A 5,939-nucleotide genomic window follows, 5' to 3' on the forward strand; every position below is an offset into this window, starting at 1 on the left:
CCCCCCCCCCCCCTCGTAGTTGAGAGAAAAATCTTGGTTCTTTGATCTTTCAAATTCTTCATAATGATAAGCAGATATAAATCCCAAGTGACTCAAAGAATAGAGCTATGATCCCCGGCAACGGCGCCAGAAAATAGTCTTGATAACCCACAAGTATTGGGGATCGCAACAGTTTTTGAGGGTAGAGTATTCAACCCAAATTTGTTGATTCGATACAAGGGGAGCCAAAGAATATTCTCAAGTATTAGCAGATGAGTTGTCAATTCAACCACACCTGGAAACTTAATATCTGCAGCAAGGTATTTAGTAGCAAAGTAATATGATAGTAGTGGTAACAGGTGGCAAAAGGTAATGGTAGCAAAAGTAATAGTTTTGGGTTTTGTAGTGATTGTAACAGTGGCAGCAGAAAAGTAAATAAGCGACGAACAATATAGGAAAAGCTCATAGACATTGGATCGGTGATGGAGAATTATGCTGGATGCGATCGATCATGTAACAGTCATAACCTAGGGTGACACAGAACTAGCTCCAGTTCATCAATGTAATGTAGGCATGTATTCCGAATATAGTCATACATGCTTATGGAAAAGAACTTGCATGACATCTTTTGTCCTACCCTCCCGTGGCAGCGGGGTCCTATTGGAAACTAAGGGATATTAAGGCCTCCTTTTAATAGAGTACCAGACCAAAGCATTAACACACAGTGAATACATGAACTCCTCAAACTACGGTCATCACCGGTAAGTATCCCGATTATTGTCACTTCGGTGTTAACGGATCATAACACATAATAGGTGACTATAGACTTGCAAGATAGGATCCAAAACTCTCATATATTGATGAAAACATAATAGGTTCAGATCTGAAATCATGGCACTCGGGCCCTAGTGACAAGTATTAAGCATAGCAAAGTCATAGCAACATCAATCTCAGAACATAGTGGATACTAGGGATCAAACCTTAACAAAACTAACTCGATTACAAGATAAATCTCATCCAACTCATCACCGTCCAGCAAGCCTACGATGGAATTACTCACGCACAACGGTGAGCATCATGAAATTGGTGATGGATGAAGGTTGATGATGATGATGATGGCGACGGATTCCCCTCTCCGGAGCCCCGAACGGACTCCAAATCAGCCCTCCCGAGAGAGTTTAGGGCTTGGCGGCGGCTCCGTATCGTAAAACGTGGTGAATCCTTCTCTCTGGGTTTTTTCTCCCCGAAAGTGAATATATGGAGTCAAGGTTGACGTCGGTGGAGCGTCAGGGGGCCACTCGTGGACAGGGTGTGGGCCCCCTGACATGGATCTTTCTTCCAATATTTTTTATATATTCCAAAATAATTCTTCGTTGATTTTCAGGTCATTCCGAGAACTTTTATTTCTGCACAAAAATAACACCATGGCAATTATGCTGAAAACACCGTCAGTCCGGGTTAGTTCCATTCAAATCATGCAAGTTAGAGTCCAAAACAAGGGCAAAAGTGTTTGGAAAAGTAGATACGACAGAGACGTATCAGCAGGTTTTCCATACATAGGGCAAGATCATCGAGGACGATAACCTTATATATAAAAAGATATTGCTCAAAGTTTTGCATGACTTAGCTTTTCTGCCGCTGCGTGAGCATTCACTGCATCCACCGAGGATGCCTCTTGTTCGGTCGTCTTCTTCCTTGGAGTGACGACCATGATGAAGCCGCTGCTTCAACCAGACCAGATTTCCACAACTGCGTCCCCCTACCTGGCGCACTAGAGATGTCGGTGGAAACGGCACCTACGGAATCACTGGGATCCCTTCTATGGTTGGCGGGCACGGGGTTGTGCAAAGAGCAGGTCTGGTGGTCAGCACAAGGATCGTTTACCCAGGTTCGGGCTACGGAGACGCATAATACCCTAGTCCTGCTTTGATGTATATTTGATTGTTCTTGAGTTTTTGAACTAGCTACGGTGTGTGTCTAGTTCCAAAGATCCAAATCCCCCTCCAGTATGCCTCGGGCCTCCGTTTATAGCCAAAAAAGGGGTCGCCACAGTGGCACACAGGAGGTGGAAAGGTGTATCGCGTCTGAGTCTATCCTCTGGCACCGTCGGACAAACGCATTTAATGCGCTGCCGACATGCCCCTCTTGCTTTATCGGGGATAGCAAGGGAGCTCGTCCCAGCTGTCGCCGCCTCGCCTGGCTCTGACGCGCGTCCGAGCTGACGAGGCGTTGTAGCGCCACGTTGGCTGGCTGCTGGGCTGGCGTGGTGGCGGAGTCTTCACGAAGATCTGCATGCCACCACGCAGGTGCTTGCTGAGTGGGTTTGGAGGCCGCACGCTACCACGCAGATGCCTGCCCAGCTGGTTGAGCTAGCTGCTGCATGGGAGCGGCGGTGGAGTCTTGGCAGACGTGGGCCTGGCTGTGGCCCCATAGATGTCCTCGGCAAGGGTCTTGCCGGGGGCCCGGCAAGGGTCTTGCCGTGGCACCGCGGTCGTTCCCGGCAAGGATCTTGCCGGGGGTCTCGTGGATTTCCTTAGCAAGAATCTTGCCAAGCATTGTCGTCTTCTGGTCCTCATCTGATCTTGTGTATTTATGATCTCCACAAAGATCTGCATGCCACCATGGAGGTGCCTCCTGAGCCTTGGTTCCAATGTAGTTAATGGCGTTGGAACCCCTTGGCTCAAGGGCGGCGTGCTCTGCTGGCATTGGGCAAGTTGCCCCGGCAATGCTCTTGCCGGGGCTGCGGAGGCTGCCCCGGCAAGGCTCTTGCCGGGGGAGTCCACTTCGCTCCCTTGCTCTTTGTGTCTCTGGTCTTGGCGTTGCTTCGGTTGTCTTGTGCTCTGGCTTCCCTCCTCTGCCATGCTCAGTGCGGCCGCATGTGCGGCTCTGCCTGCCCATGCACAAGTACCAGGGGTGCAAAGGAGAGGCCCTACTTTTGTACACCGACATATTTGAAGTTCTATCAATTTCCCAACAGTATTTTTTTACCCGTCGTATGCTATTTTTCTCGAGAGAAGCCACTAGTGAAATCTACGGCCCCTGGGTCTCTTCTTTATCATATTTGCCTTCGAGATCTATTTCTATTTTCAGATATATTAATCCAAAAACCCAAAAATACCTTGCTGCAATTGTTTTTTATCTATTTTATTTCGTGTTTTCGCGAGATCTATTTATCCAATCTACTACAAATTTATCTATCTTTTTACCTGGGAGGGATTGACAACCCCTCTTACACGTTGGGTTGCAAGTAATTGTTCTTTGTGTCCAGGTACCATTTACATAGTGTTGTGTGGTTCCCCTACTAGTTCTACAACCTTGGTCTCAGCACTGAGGGAAATACCTACCGTGGTTGTGCTGCATCATCCCTTCCTCTTTGGGGAAATACCGACATAATTCAAGCCGCATCAAAAGGAATTTCTGGCGCCGTTGCTGGGGAGACATCATTAACATCTACCAGGTTCCTAATCACAAATCTCATCTCCTTGCAATTTACATTATTTGCCAGTTGCCTCTCGTTTTCATCTCCCCCACTTCACAAAAATTTGCCATTTTATTCGTCCTCTTTTTCGTTCGCCATTTTCTCGTCAGATCTGTTTTTGCTTGTGTTCTTGTTTGCGTAGTTGCAATGTCTCAAGAAAATACCGAGCGGTGTGATTTTACCAATACCAATAATAATGATTTCATTAGCACTCCGATTGCTCCTCCCGCCACTAGTGCAGAGTCTTGTCATATTAATGCCGCTTTGTTGAATCTCGTTATGGAAGATCAATTTTCCGACACTCCTAATGAGGATGTCGTGTCCCATCTTAACACATTCGTGGAATTATGCGATATGCAATAGAAAAAGGTGCGGACAATGATATTGTGAAGTTGTAATTATTCCCGTTTTCTTTGGGAGATCATGCAAAAATCTGGTTTTGTTCTTTGCCTCCAATAGCATCGATTCTTGGGATAAGTGCAAGGATGCTTTTATTACTAAGTATTTTCCGCCCACGAAAATTATTTCCCTTAGGACTCAAATCATGAATTTTAAGCAACTTGGGAATGAACATGTTGCACAATCTTGGGAAAGAATGAAATTGATGCTAAGAAATTGTCCTATTCATGGTTTAAACCTTTGGATGATCATACAATTTTTTATGCGGGATTGAACTTTGTTTCTAGAAATCTTTTAGATTCCGCTGCGGGTGGTACTTTTATGGAAATTACTCTGGGTGAAGCTATTAAATTGCTTGATAATATTATGGCAAACTATTCACAATGGCATACCGAAAAGGCTCCTACTAGTAAAAAAGTTAATTCGGTTGAAGAAATAAATTCTTTGAGTGAAAAAGTTGATGCTCTTATGAAGTTGGTTTCTAATAAAAGTGCTCCTCTTGATCTTAATGATGTGCCTTTGTCTACTTTGATTGAGAAAAATAGTGATTCCGTAGATGTGAATTTTGTCTCGCGAAACAATTTCAATAATAATGCTTATAGAGGTAATTTTAATCCTAGGCCTTTCCAGGAAATTCCTCTAATAATTATGGTAATTCCTATGGTAATCCTTCTTATAATAATAATAGGAACACCTTTGATCTTGAGAATAATATTAAAGAATTTATCAATGCTCAAAAAATTATGTATAGAAGCATTGATAGAATTTCTCACGACGTAGAAAATCTCAAGTTGAAATTTTTTGTGCCTAAAGTTGAAGCATCAATTAAAGCTTTATATGTTTCTATGGATGAAAGTAAGAAAATAACCGCTATGCTTAGAGCTAAAAGAGAATTTTTAGAAATAGCATTTTCTAGTGATTGCTTTCATAAAAATGAAGAAGATCTTAAAATGATTGGTGTTTCTTTTATTGATTCTTTGTTTAGTAAAATTAATTTATGATAAAGGTATTGAAGAAGAGTCAACTTTAGTTAGAAGGCATCCCGATAATTTGGAGGGAGAAAATCTTGTTGAAAAAATTGATAAAAGTGGGTTTGGAGAGGTCAAAACTTTAACTAGTGATGTACCCACTCTTTTGGATTACAAAGTCTTTAATTATGATAATTGTTCTTTGATTGATTGTATTTATTTGTCGCAATCCATGATAAATTCACCCCATGCTTATGAACAAATAAAGCTTTTAATAAACATATTGTTGATGCTATGATGAAAGCTTTGGAAGAAAAGTTGGAATTAGAGATTTCAATCCCTAGAAAATTACATGATGAATGGGAACCTACTATCAATGTCAAGATTAAAAATTATGAGTGTTTTGCTTTATGTGACTTGGGTGCTAGTGTTTCCACAATTCCAAAATCTTTATGTGATGTGCTTGGTCTTACCAATATTGAAGAGTGTTCTTTAAATTTGCACTTGGTGATTTCTACTATTAAAAAGCCTTTGGGAAGAATTAATGATGTTCTTATTCTTGCAAATAGGAACTACGTGCCCATAGATTTTATTGTCCTTGATATTGATTGCAAACCGTCTTGTCCAATTATACTTCGTAGACCGTTTTTACGTACTATTGGTGCCGTGATTGATATGAAAGAAGGTAATATCAAATTTCAATTTCCACTAAGGATGGGTATGTAGCACTTCCCTAGAACAAGGATTAATCCACCATATGAATCAATCATGAGGGCATCTTATGGACCTAGAAATAAGAATGACAACACTTAGATATATGCGTTATGCCTAGCTAGGGGCGTAAAACGATGGCGCTTGTTGGGAGGCAACCCAATGAATAAAATTTATTTTTCTTTCTACACTTGAGTGTTTAAACAACTATGCTACTGTTATGATTATGTTTTTTATGTTTTAATTAGTGTTTGTGCCAAGCAAAGCCTTTGGGATCATGTTGGGTTATAGTTGATTTGATCTTGTTGGAAAACAGAAACTTTCGCGTCCAGTAAAATAATTTTTAAAAATCATAGAAGCGACAAAAGCTTCTGAATTGTTTACACAAGATTGATATACAAATT

This window comes from Triticum urartu, chromosome 6A (assembly GCF_056163025.1).
Source record: "Triticum urartu cultivar PI428250 chromosome 6A, HENAU_Tu73, whole genome shotgun sequence".
NCBI lineage: Eukaryota > Viridiplantae > Streptophyta > Magnoliopsida > Poales > Poaceae > Triticum > Triticum urartu.